This window comes from Stegodyphus dumicola, chromosome 8, assembly GCF_044657685.1.
Source record: "Stegodyphus dumicola isolate Sdum_Otavi_A_Nest chromosome 8, ASM4465768v1".
Classification (NCBI taxonomy): Eukaryota; Metazoa; Arthropoda; class Arachnida; order Araneae; family Eresidae; genus Stegodyphus; species Stegodyphus dumicola.
In genome coordinates, this window is record NC_140775.1 from 146,031,635 (window position 1) to 146,046,425 (window position 14,791).

Consider the following 14,791-nt stretch of genomic DNA (forward strand, 5'->3'; position numbering starts at 1 on the left):
AAAAAGCTTTAGTAACAAGTCTGAGCATTCGAGAAGAAAAAAAAGTTCTTGCTACGTAAAATGCATGTGTTCATAAAAGTCATAAAAGAAAATGTGATGCATGATAGGCGATCTTCAAGAGAATTATGTTGCTACTGGTCGCAAATTGCTTATTATATGTGCTTTATTGAAAAATTTTGATTCTGTTTACTTTGCGAGTTGATAAGACAGTAAAACATTTAAGTTCCAAATAGCTCCAAACATTTAAACCCATCATATCCTTTCGTTGAATTCTGTGTATTTACTTGCGTGATGTTCTTTTTGACATTTCTTTCTTTCTTCCATTTCTGATGCCATTAGTTAAACGAAAACTTGCGTGGAAAATGTGCTGCGACATTCAAGCGCAATGTTCATAGCACCTGCATCCGCCACATTCAGATACGGGATTACTTTAACGTCGCCCTTCCAGGCTTCACCACTCCCCACTTCCATATCTTTTTACACTTTTTATCGCCGACGGCCAGAGACATATCATTATATTCTTTTTTCATTTTATTTATCTTTTCGCGCTGCTTCTGACATTTTATTCTTGATGCTTGTGTATAAATGCATAGCGTCGTCGCCGTGATAGCGGAGGAAAAGTTTTTTCCTCTTCGGCTCTTCTGTGTACTTTGGTTCTCGCGCTTTGCATTAAGTTGAATGTCGTTTATGGGAATTTTCAGTAAACTATATTGGGGATGTGTAGCTAGTATTCGTGACAAAATAAAAATAAAGTGGGATTTTTCAAGGAACTCGGGTGTAATTTTGGACGGATAACACCGGATTTTGCATTTAAGTCGGTGAAATATGTTAAGTCCTGCCCAGTCCTGAACTATTTTTTAACTTGTTAAATAATTTTGGAAGTGTAAATTTCAGGAGCATAATTCTTTTTCTATTCCCGTCACATCTGCGCCAGAGCGCAATTTTATGATAGTACTTTAATAACGATTTTGACATTCGTGTATTTAAATTCATATTTATAGTATTAAAATAGTCTGTATGAAAATGTTGATTAATTCGCTTAATTTAATTAAATCAAAACACCTGAGAGCTATTTTTCAAAGATGAATTATTGTTTTGGAAGGGGAATTTTAAAGAAACTTAGCTCAGTTATGTTACAAATAGGGGAAATCAACAACATCCTCAGGAAACCAGTTCGTTCACTAATAGCGGAATTTAAGACAAAACTACCCATGTTAAGAGATTTTAAACACTCAACCACTGGTGAAGATTCTCGATTCCTGACTGTGCTTACATTGAACTTTCTAAGTTAGAACACTGTTTTCCTTAAAATTTACAAGTTCAGATTACCTGTAGAGACATTAGATATTTTTTGAAAGCGGGAGAAATGAAAAATGAGCAGTGCCTTCGCCGGGACTCGAACCACGGACCTCTCAAATACGTGCCGAGTGTGCCGATCATTACACCACAAAGGCTTGCTAAGAAGAAGGTGGGCGAAATACTTATATACTCCTCCTTTCAAAGGGCGACTGGGGATTAGGAAAACCAATCACCAAATTCTGGTGGTGGAGAATCATCATCTACCACCTTTTATAGTTTAACCGACACTGTAGAGCCATTAGAATTTTTTTATGCTCAGAAACGTGAAAATTGTGCTATACCCTCGCCGGGACTCGAACCGCGGACCTCGCGAATACGCGCCGTAATTGCTGACCACTATACCACGAAGGCATGCTAAGAAGGTGGGAGAAATATCTTATATACTACCCCTTTGAAAGGGTGAATGAGGATTAGGGGACCCAATCGCCAAACCCTGGAAGTGCAGATTCATCATCCACCACCTTTTTTAGTTCGGGTGCCACTGTAGAGACTTAAGGAATATTTTTTAAGCAGGAGAAATGAAAAATGAGCACTGCATTCGCCGGGACTCGAACCTCGGACTTCTCGAATATGCGCGACTGTGCTTGCCACGGAGGCATGCCAAGAAGACGGGAGAAATATATACCTTTATAAAAAATTTCCATGAATCGTCTAAAAGAACAGTTCCTAACTCTTTCACAGCGTGTGGATTTTGCCAGACATTTAACCTTCATCTTCTGTGGCATTTTTATTCATTTTTTTCATAATGTAATTAAAACACAAATCAGATTTCAATTTGAAAAATTACCTTCTTCTGTGCCGCTGTTTTTCTAGAGCCGTTTTTCAACATTTCAGAAATTGGGAAATTCTGTTAGTTTATCATTCGGAGATTTAACATGAAAGTTTCTAGGTGATATTAATATCGGTTTATTTTCCTTTTATTAAATTCTGAAGAATTGAGCTGTGGAATGTGAAACATGATACATATTTTCGGATATCGCAAACAAGGATGGACATCATGACGTAAAAATCTCGTTACGTGTGCAGGAATTCGTAGAAAACTTGGAATTATTCAGGGAATTGACCTCTTTATCTTAGTCGGTGTTTTTCTTGGACAGTGGATACTAAAACCTTGAAATTGTCATGTTTAAGAGTGTTTTAAATTATTTTGAATATAGCTGGCTGCGATGTTTATAAATACATTTAGTATTTATCTGAGGGTCGAAACTTTTGCGTTAAGATGTTTAAAGATGACGTTTTGCATGTTGCTCAAATGAGATTATTTGAGTTCTATATATCCCTTTCTGTTGGGCTGATTGACTTGCATTTTGATTAACTTGCATTTTTCATGCCTCGAAAGCGCGACGCAGGATATATATTAGATATACATATAGCATTTTTCTAACGTAGATATTTTGACATAAAATTGGGCTTTTCTCTGAAATGCCATACTTTTTTTTTCATATTTTGATTCTACGACTCAAATTATACCAAGGTACCAAGTTTTGTAAAAACTTAATTATGCAGTTTTTAAAAAATCATCTCTCAAAATTTTAGCTCCTCAATGTTAATGAAATTCGGTATATATTTATTAATACTTTCTTTATTAAACTTACTTGATTTCCTTCTTTCAAAATTCGAAGTTTAGGTTCAGTGTAAATTAAATTCGCAGTTGTTTTCTTATTTGTCTTTAAAATTTGTATTTTTTCGGTAATTTTTACAAATTTTTCGAAAAATATTTTGGATTATAACCTGTAACATTTTTGCCATTATCTTAAAGTAGATGTGTTTCTAGGCATAACTGCAAAAAATTAGAATTTTTTATTCAAAATTTCCGAAGATGTATGTGAATTATGTACTGGCGCGTTTTAAAATTTGGCACATTTGTTGTAAATGATAATAGCGCCAGAAATTGCTTATGCACTTTGTAAAATTTTTTTGAAAGAATGAATGATGTACCTTTTATTACGTTTGTGCATAATGAAAGGGGAAGGAAAATTGGTTACCTAAATTAAGAATTTCGCCAAGTGAATAATTTTTGGCGCAAACTGAAAAAAGTGCACCAAGACAAATTGAAAAAGTTCTCAGTAAGTTTCTCAGCAAATTTTATGTAATTTAATATTTACTCATAATTTTAGGTGTAGAATCGAAATATGGAAATAGTTATGTCATTTCAGAAAAAGTCATATTTTTTGTCAATATATTAATCTAATATATATCCTAAATCATACTTTCGAGACGTAGAGAACGTAAGTTAAATTTCGTCAGTTTGCGCAGTACATTGACCTCATAAGAAATAGACCAACCCAAATGTCTTTCCTTCCTCTTCTGACACATTCCCGGCTGTCACCTTGACCACATCCGGAGGAGCAGGGACGACTTGCGGAAACTTACAATGGTTGGCTATTGCAATGCATATAATTGTCAAGAAAAAGTTGATTGTAGCGCCTCATTTCACAAATTAAAATTTTTAGATATTTTTATTTTTAAAACTAAGATTGATTTTTAAAAATTTAGCATATTTATCAAGCATAATTAATTCCAAATAATTATAAAGCTGTCGCATGCTTTCAGGCTTGGCTATTTATTTAGCTTTTCCTATGCTGTAAGGAGATTAGTAACTATTTCTTTTAGAAAATAATATTTTAAATCTGAACTAATAGAAAATTTCAAGGAAAGAATTTTCTCTTATAATTTTTATCGGTATAAATAAGTAAAAAGTACTAAAATACCTAAAAATGAATTTTTGAAAGTTTTTGCTTAAAATTCTAAGTTGTCCTGCTTTTGTAAGATTATAGGTGAATATTATAACATATTTTTTATAAAGGAGTTTTATTTCAGTTATATTTCACAATACATCTTAGTGATAAACACTTTTAACACCTTAATCATTTTTATACGTTTAATTCTAATGTCAAAATTGTAAACTGTAATAATTGATTGTGCTAACATTTTATAGTGATTATTTTTTTAATTTAATTCTAGTTCTGCATAAGATTTTTTTAATTAGTGTGAATATAATTTATTAGCCCAAAGGGGCGATAGCCCAGAAAGACTATTAGTTTCGAAACGGCATTTTGCGCTGTTTCATTTTAAACTTCCGTTTCACTTTGCAAATTGTTGCCGCCAAATATTATCGCCTTGTATTATATTTAAAGAAATTTAATAATGAATAATCTGCATGAATACATGTATATGTTTCTCGCACTGTGAAAAAATGACGGTATCTAGAGCCATCAAATTTTGAATAACGTAATCCTCTACCCGAACAGCCGGGTTTCGAATTTGTTGTAATCATTTTCATATTTTGTAAAGCTTGAACGAATTTTTGATTAAGAAACTCAACGATAGTTCAAAGCGAGCAATGGCAACACTGTACAGAAAATAATATTTTTATCTCCAACATGGAAATTCTAAGGATATGCTGTTTTCAAATATTTTGTCGTTTGAATTTTTGTTTGATTTACGTGCGAAAAACATGATATTCAATAATAGAGGTAACACATAAAGCGTTAAAAAACGTCCCTTTGAGCGTAACATAAAATCTGAGTTTTTCCAGATTTTATTTATTTATTTTCATTACACTGAGAAAAGTTTATGCTCCAAATTTTTTTGTATGAATTATTAAAATAAATAACCATCTTATTATGTTAATAATTAATGTTCATATAATGAAATAAATGATCGTCTTGTAATGTTATAATAATTTTAAAAACCACTGCCTGAAAATTCTCGTAAAATTAAAATATATCAGATCTTGTTTAATTTTGCTTTATTTGTTTCAAAGCTTCATGTACTATCATTCTCATTTAATTTTACTTTATTTGTACTCAAAAGTAAGTTCATAAATTTTGTGTTTAGAGTTTTTACTGTTTACCAAAGTTTTTACAGTTTTTACCAAAATAAAGATGTTTATACAAGAATTACACTTTAAAAGAATGCGCAAAATGCAGTAAAACGGCCTTTGAAGAGATATATTAAATGTTATTTGAAAAAATTGTGACTTTCATAACCTCATCACTTATACAACGTATCACATTTAATAATTAAAAATAATTATGTGATACAAACGCCATAGGTTTCAATGTTAAAGTAAAACAGATCGTCCCTACTCTTTCTTGCGGACATGTGGGTGACGCGCGCCCCGCCACTGGGTTAGTCTTATCTCTTACAAGGGGCCCACCAGCGGCCGAGCGGTAAAATCGTTGAACACTGGTAGTTCGGTCGGAGGTTCGAATCCCGCGAACGGGCTGGCTGCATGGGCGTTTTCGTGGTTTTCCCCATGTGTAACGTGTATACGAGCCAGTTTCCCTTAGAAAGTCCTCCACGAAGGCATCCCTCCCCTTAGGCAGATAGCCTAAGTAGTGCTTTGCCGTATTCTCAATACACCAACACCATATCTCTTACAAGGTACGTGGCGTAGTAGAACGGGAGATACCGAACTGTGCCTCCCTCCTCTTTCTTTCTTTCTCTCTCTCTCTCTCTCTTTTTTTTTTTTTTTTTTTTTTTTTTTTTTTTTTTTTTTTCTGTTGTTGTTGTGTGTGTGTTTTGTGCAAGGTATGCATAATTTTCCTTGATGTGATTGCTAAAGTACTTTTTTAGCAAGTAGAAAGATTTTATACTTGTAACTTCGGGATTTCAAATTTTCCACTTCAACTACAACTAATATATCGGAATATTAACAAAAAATCAATATACATAATTATCTGTTTTTGGTTGTATGGTATTTTACCATGTTTAAAAACTCTACATGAAACGAAAATCTAATGTTTGCTTTTTATTTAGATTAGAGAATGTCGGTAGTAGTTAGCTCATATTTGACATAAAAATCTATGGTTAAATGCGTTATTATGCAATTTGTTTTATAAATTATGAAAAAGCACAATAAAAGTCTGATACAAATCTTTCTTTAAATAAACTCGTTTTTGTAATTATAGAAGTGAAAAGCGATAAAATATGTGAATGGATCATGGCTATTATCTTCTATTCCTTCTCAGATAAAGAAATATCTGGTATGCAAAAACGTAGTATGTAATGGTGGAGAATCTTCTGGTAATGTTGGTAATGTTCGTAAAGTTCGAGAAGGTAAGAAGTCAAAAGATCGATTTTGCTTAGGAATCGTAAGGGTCGTCGAACTCGAGTGGGAAAATGCGAAGAATTATGGAGATCGATATATACCTGACAGGAACGTCACAAAATCCGATAAAGCAAGACCAATGGAAAGCTGAAATGAGAAATATATAGATGATGAATTTTGCATTTCCTTCTTAACCATGTTTCGTGCCTAAACCTCTCGAAAAGTTATGTATAAAGATACCTGCTCGGTATTATATTTAACCAAAATAATTGTTTGCATATATGGTATGTATATATATATGCCAGTTAGTGGAGAATGTAATTTGTAATACTAGTAGCAAAGAGAAAAGTCTTAAAGATTAAATAATATTTAATAAGGAATAATAAAATCACTGTTGGTACTTTGAGTAATTGCGAAAAATAAGTTTTTAGTCAAGGTGTCTTGGAGTTGAGTCTCCTAACTCTGAGGGGGCATTCTGTGTGGGTTAAGATAAATTTAACACGTCCTGTGAGCATATAAAAGGTACTCGTTTTTCATGAATTATGGCGCGAGTACTGCTGGAATTCATCTGGTGCAACATCGCTTTTCAAATATTCCCACAGAAACTGGGTATCCAACTGGTTCTTCACATCAGGCAGTTTATGCAGTGACCAGCTGTCGTCAAATTCATTTGCTGTCGTACTTAAAATTTAATTTGTATTCCGGCATTCCATTGAAAATGTGTTAGCGCTGCATCATCCTTGAACTATATATGTTCACATGTAGTTAGGATTGAAACTTGCAGTGGTACCGATAGTTCGCGTTAAGAAACCAAGGTTGTCGTGGTACTTTGATGATAGGAAGTTAAGATTCACATGCCATACCGCACATTCAGGTGTAAACTTGCTGATCTTATTAGTATAGGAATTGAGTAACAGCCTTTTCTAAAGTGTTTTTTCATTCGAGGGCGCTAGCTGTTATGGGCTTTCGACACTACTAAGGCCGGAAGCGGTGGTCACTTTATGGAGGCATCTAATAGGTGGACCACCGTCATTACCTCCTAGGAAGGGACAGACAATTTACATCTATTTCTTCTCAAGAATTCGAATACGGGCCTTTCGCTACGGCTGTCAAACTCACTAACCACTTTAACGTCTGGGTGGCCCTATGTTAAAGGTTAAAACAAGCAATAACTCTGTTTCAGTTAAACAACAGTGGTATCACAACTCTGTTCAGTCATACGCCGCTGCCGAAAAAGAACATTTTTTTGTAGTCTGGATACCAGCTTGCAGGTAGTTAAAAGTCGTATTTAGATTTGAGCGTTCGCTCTGATTCACTAAGAGATGCGATGACCTTTCAAACAGTGGGCAATTAGTTCTATATTAAATATATATATATGTGATAATATAGACTGTAGATCTGATGAGGATAGATAAGGCGTCATACTTGAGGAAGCTTGCAGACTTGACAGATCTAATAAGAAGCAGTTGCAGCAGATTTAACTAAAATTTCATTCATTTTGTTTTAACATTTTGCGGCTACAAATAGCATGGCACATTAATCATGCTCGTTCCAAAACATTTACATCTTTTTATACACTGCTCGACATTGAAAATACAACACCAAGGAGTGGTCAAAAATTTATGCAAATTTTAGAGTAGACGCATGTCACTGAGTTATGCGAATGATATGAAATGCGCAGCTCTCCCGACGCACGTGAAGTAAGATATAAGGAAAGGAACGTGCAGAATGGGCAATATTCGTGTCGTTATTTCTGCCTGACGAATTATCGAAGAAAGTTGGTTTTTGTCCCGTAGGATACGTGTAATAGGAGAGAATGCCAGGCCGCCGTCAACGAAGGCACTTCCAGCAGGTAGACGATTTTACGAGGGGTATGGTGATCAGACTGAGAAGGGCGAGTTGGTCCTTACGTCAAATCGCAGCTGATACCCACATGGATTGTTACACGGTGATCGGCTATGGCGAACATGGTTGGAACAAGGAAATGTGGGAAGAAGGAGGGATGCAGGTGCAGCTATAGTGACGTCAACACGCATGGATTGACGCATCCGCCGACAAGCTGTGGCGGTCCCCAAGTCACTTGTACCGCAATTCTGCAGCATGTGCATCCTGATACCCTGGATGACCGGAACCATTTCCCGTCGATTGGTTGAACGTGGCCTCCACAGGGGTCCTGCTTGGGTCCTCTTCTGTGGACCCTCGTCGCTAATTCTCTCTTCGAGGAATTTACGGGATTATCAGATGTAAGAATCATAGCCTACGCAGAATGATTTTTTAATCGTTATAGGTAGTCGCCATGACATTACACCCAAAGCTCAATTCTGTTTGGACACGTTTCAAAATAAGTCTCGCCTACATAAAATAAGAATCTCAACTACCAAAACCAGAGGTCTAGTTATTGGAAGACAACGTCCTTTACAAAGAAATCCAGCATTAAAACTCAATGGACAATCAATCACTTTTGTTGAAAATCTGTTGTACTTGGGTATCAAATAAATAATCGCTTATCCTGGATCCCGCATGTCCAATATTTAAGAGAAAAAGACTCTCAAGCTTCAAAACTCAATGAAAAGGATTTCTGGACTCTCTTGGGGCTCACCCTCGAAGTTTCTTAAATTTTGGTATACAGTAGTAACGCAAAGAATCATCTTATATGCAGCTTCCATCTGGGGTACACACCTTACCAAGGGTGCAATTAAACGCCTTAATGCTTTACAACGGCTACATCTTTTAATAATTAGCAAAGCTTATCGTTCTACTTCAACAGCTGCTCTTCAGATTCTAACTGGCCTTCTTCCACTTCCACTCCTGGTACAGCGAGAAGCAACAGTAGCCAATGTACTTCGACTTCAAAAGCCCCAAGAATTATGGAATCATCACTTTCACCCAGACGAATATGAACTTCAACAATCTAACGATGCTTGCCATCCAACCTCATTCAATCTTCAACAAAACGTCTTCATTAAAACAGCATATCCCTTGAATTCTGATTTTCAAATTTACACAGATGGTTCACAAATGTCTTCAGGAACAGAAAGTAGTCTCTGCTTGTTTCAAAATGCTTCTCAGTTATACACTTGGAACAAACGGCTTCAATTAAAAATTCACTTTACCAATCTGAGTCGATTGCCAATACGCAAAGCAGTTCGACTGGCTCTTTCGCTAAACTTAATTCAAGAATTTACAATAAATATTTATTCAGATTCTGCATCAAGTTTGCAAGCAAAGATAGATTTATTTAATAAAAATCCTCTAGTTCAAAAAAATACAACAACTTTTACTACGCCTCCCTGCTTCCTAACGTTCGAACCTCGTCTGGCTCAAAGCACATCACAGTATCTTAGGTAATGAACTAGCGGATCAACAAGCCAAAGCGGCAGCTCAAGCAGTAGAATGTCCTATCTATGTTTATCCTCTTCCTTCTTCTTCTTATGTTAAAAAATTTACATGGAAAATTCTTTTGACGAAGTGACAACAAGAATGGATTTCTGGTACAACTGGTCGAAGAATATATAAATTTATTCCTAAAGCCTCATCAAAATTATATTCAATCTCTTCCTCAGTTACCTGGTTTGCCACAGGACATGGCCCTCTTCATCGCTTTGAATTAAGCTCAGATAATCGTTGTGAGTGTGAAAATATTGCCGATCCCGATCATATCGTTTTCAATTGTACTCATCATGCCCAAGATCTTCTAAAAGCTCCATCCGAACAATTTTGGCCACAGTGGTTCAATAATTTAATAAAATATAAAACAAGCCTCAGCCAACTAGACAAAATAATTTCACACTGCATCTTCTCAGCACTTACTGTTTCCCATAGCCAGATGTAGAATCTATTTTTTCTTCTTAATGTTCAATGTTTTTTTTTTCTTTTTAACTGTTTAACAATAGCATTGTACTTTACTTTTTTTTAATTATTTTTATTATTATTATTATTATAATTTTTAACATCAGAGTTCTGAACTTTGCTAGATATGTTAAAATAGCTTCTCTTTTCTATTAGTTCCTTTATGAAAATTTTGTCAAAATATGTTTATTTACAAATCATGTACTCTTTGATTGTGGTGTATATGCTAGTTCTTTAAATCAAAATTGTCAAAATCCAAATTTCCAATAACCATGACTAACTTTCATATCAATGCATTTTACATTTTCCCTTCAAGACATAGTTTTCATCCCTAATCATTTTTCTTTTTCTAATCGTACTAAGCACCTACTGCACAAGGCACAATAGTCTTCATAACAAAAACTTTCATTTTCTTATGACTATCGTTCAGTTTACCACTTCTGATCTGCCACCCGGCCCTTCGCTGTGGTACGCTGATAGTGGTTTCTTCCTTCCGTGGGATGAAGCCAACGTTTAGAGTGGTGCCGGACTGGAGCGATGTGGATGACAGAAATGCAAAACGTCGTGTTCTCGAATGAGTCACGCTTCTGTTTATCCAGTGACAGTCGCCGCATACGTTTGTGATGTCGACGTTGGAGACAGATCTAATCCGGCAATAACTGTGGAACGCCCCACCGCGCTACAACGTGGCATAATGGTTTGGTGCGCTATTGCCTACCACTCCAGGTCACCTCTAGTTCGTATTCAGGACACTAATGACGGCCCAACGATACTTGAATAATGTACTGCGGCCGGTGGCAATCCCCTACCTTCAGGGGCTACCTAATGCAATTTTTCAGCAGGATAACGCCCGACCACACAGTGCTCGCATCTGCCAACATGCTCTGCAAGGTATACAGATGCTTACCTGGCCACCGTACTCTCCTGACCTATCACCAATCGAACATGTGGGCGATGTGATTGGACGCCGTTTGCAGACTCTACCCCTGCCTCGTTCAGAAGACGAACTGTGACAAATGGTTGAAAGAGAATGGAGAGCCATCCCTCAGGACACCATCCGCACTCTTATTAACTTTATGCCTAGACGTGTTTCTTCAAGCATCGCTGTCCGCGGTGGTCCTACATCCTACTGAGCCGACGCCGTTCTCGCTCTGTATTCTGACTATCATTTTGAAATAAAGATCACTTATTGCTGCTTACTGTCTCTGTCTTTTTTCCAAATTTCATCACTTTCTGACCATTCCTTCTTGGTGTTGCATTTTCAATATCTAGCAGTGTATCTTAGAGGTAAGAAAAGAAGCAGCAAGCAGCAGTTTCGTTAGGCTGAGTAGCAGAAGCGAATTGTGTTCAAGACAGAATCTCAATTCAGAATGGGTTAGTTCTGGTTTCAACATCATTTTGTTGGACAATTAATTAAGGTTTAAAATAGTTATTGGCTGAAAGCCTATGTAATTTGTTTTCGTCTGTGCGTTATTTGAAAGCCATATGATGTGGATTAATCTAGAAATGACACAGTCCAGAGACAGTTGTTATAAGCAGTTACTATTTTTAGAATGGAGACGGGAAATACTCAAATTAAAGTGAAGAATTAATTTTTATTTTTAATTTAAGTCAAAAATACATTAGAATTGATATCAAATAAAAAAAAGGAAAATAGTCAAAAAAATCTAAACTGAGTTTTTATTCAATTTTTGAAAAAATACTATACCGTTGCCGGGACTCGAACCTCGGGCCTCTCGAATACGCGCTGAGTGTGCTGTCCACTACACTATGAAGGTATGCTAAGAAGGTGGGAGAAATACCTTAGATACTTCCCCTTTTAAGGGCGACTGAGGATTAGGGAACCCAGTCGCCAAATCCTGGTAGTTGAAAATCACCATCCACCACTTTGTTAGTTCGGGTGCCACCGTAGATTTATTAGGTTATTTTGAATCAGGAGACGGGGAAAATGAGCTATGGCCTCGCCGGGCTCGAACCTCGTACCTCTCGAATACGCGCCGAGTGTGCTGACCACTACAACACGAAGGCATGCTGAGCAGGCGGGAGAAATATAATTATTGTTGGCTGTATCATAAATGGCTACATTATGCAAAAACATATTATAGGCAAATGTGTAATAACAGTTTTGTGCGATAGTAAATACCTTATAAACGTATTCAAACAATTTTAAAACTTTGAATACATGAAAATAATAACAAACACAAAATCGAAAATTCATAAACAAAAATGATATACACAGCCTACGCATCAATTCACAATAATAACCGTTACATCACACTGAACCTACTATGCTGTAAGCGAAAATTTGAGTTTTGATTTGATTTACGTAACTAAATATGAGTATGTAGCGAAATGGCAACTACACGCATTTTAAGGATTAAGTAGTAAGTTTTTTAACTTATATATTCTTCCCCTTCAAAGAGAAAAAGACTTAGAGACATAACTCGAAGCACTTCTGATTGCGTTGCCACTTTTCCGCTTGCCTGCTTCAAAGTCGCCGTTCTCTTCTTTGTAACGTCGATCGTCTGATCTTCTTGTGAAATTTTTGTTTCAGTTTCATGTTTTGCGTTATACATGGAATGTCTTCTACAGTCACTTCTTAGCTAGCGTGAAAATGATGACGGAGTTTTGACTTGTTTTCAGCTTTTTTTTGTCTAATGAAATAGCTTTTACTAGAGTTTGCAGAGCAGAAATATAAACTTTTGAAAAAGCTGTAGTTATAAATAACAATTGTGTTATGTATGCCATCCCGTTAGAGGCGCGCTTCATCTTTAAACAACACATATCCCCGGCAGAAGTTTGTAGGTTTTGGTGGAGTGTTACTCATATGATGCTTGACCCAGGGTCTGCCGAAAGTGTGCTGACCCCTCTTTTTATAACAATTATTTTGAGTTATCGTACTGCCGTCACATTAAGATCTCCTCCTATTTACTGCAAATGAACTCGTCTCCCGTAACCACCAGTGGAGCGATCTGGAATGTAACGTTGTTGAAACATCTTCTAAATATGCTTCCTATTACAGGATTCATACTTCCTTAGAATTGCCGTCCACTCATCCGTAACTGAAATCCATGTTTGATTGATTAATCAGGTGTAATGCAACTCTCAGATTAGCGTCCGCGTCTTATCCTCTAGCCTGCATTTTTTCCTTAATACAGACTTCCTCTGAAATAATCTCGACAACAGGCTGTTTTATACTCTTCCTGTTGTGCGATGCATTTGTGTATCTTTTACCTGTCAACTTTGTTAGAATTCTGAACGCTGCATATCGTCCTCCTGTCCGCATCTTTCTCTGCGCAGTATATGCAGTTTGTTTCCATATAATCCTGCTATCATATGCGACATTCGCAATTGTTAAACTAAGCGTTTCTGTGCGTTAAGCAAATATGTTCCCGGATTAATATTTGCTCACTCTTATCTACAGAATGACCTACTGAAGTTTGCCAATTCAGTTCCGAGATTTGGCGTTACTAATATAGCAGATTTATGCTTTACCTTTAAAATTTAAAAAAAAACCTCTATGCCTATTATTAAGAAATATGAACGTTTTTTAAAAATCCTTTTACTCCTTTTGCAAGAAACAAGCAGTAAGTGTAATTTTTCATTTAGTCTCACTCCTTTTAGAATTTGGAATTGTTTTCCTAGCGTTATGACTGAAGTAATCAACAAAGAAAATAGTTATTGAACATTTCACCACTAGAGAATATGAAGTCTTTTTGTTACTGAGCTATACCGTATTCCCCTTCTTTTCAGTATGTGCTACGTAATTAATTACATAAAATAGGATTTTAAAAGGTGGGAAAAAACTTTGTCAGTGGAATAGAATTCTTTATAACGTTACTTTTTCAATAAGTTTATTGTAATTTTTGTTAAGAAAGAAAGTTAATTAAAACCGCAACCAGAATAATGTTCAGTAATTTAAAAAAATTTACTCGCCATGCGATAGTTTTAATTAAATATTCCTCATAATTAAGGAAACTTCGTAATAGAGTGTACCTTTATATGTTAATGCATAACCTACATCAAACTTTCCTAAAATAATTAATTCTTATACTTGGTAGAGTAATTTTGGCTTAACGATAGGCAATCAATTACTTTCCCGAAAATATACTGTGGTGTGTACATTATCATATAAAAGGATATAAACTCGTTATTTAATAGTGGTATATTATAAGCAAGATAACTGTAATCTTATCAATATTTAGCTATTCTGACACATAACCCATCTAACTTATTTTCTTCCTGGCGAGAGTTAAGTTGCTTCGGTACATTGGAGTAATAAATGCCAAATTAAAAATTATTGAAATGGCTATATTTACCTCAAGCGTTTAGTATTTAATAATGATGTGCATTTTCAGTAAGACAAATTCTTTTCGTCAGCGGCTGCTGGTAGTGAGATGTGTTCTGGATAAAAAAAAATTCTAATCAGTGGAAGACGAATTATTTTGTTTTGTTTCACCTTTATTTCATCGCTTAAAACGCCATCACTTATTATAAATTACCTTAAAAGCGTAATTCTTCATGCAT

General features: G+C 35.6%; 1 protein-coding gene across 6 annotated transcripts in view; it reads left to right on the forward strand.

The window, feature by feature from the left end:
* LOC118185738 (calcium/calmodulin-dependent protein kinase type II alpha chain) overlaps positions 1–14,791 on the forward strand; it is a 525,081-nt gene that overhangs the window by 338,366 nt on the left and 171,924 nt on the right. The gene's annotated exons all lie outside the window — the stretch shown is intronic.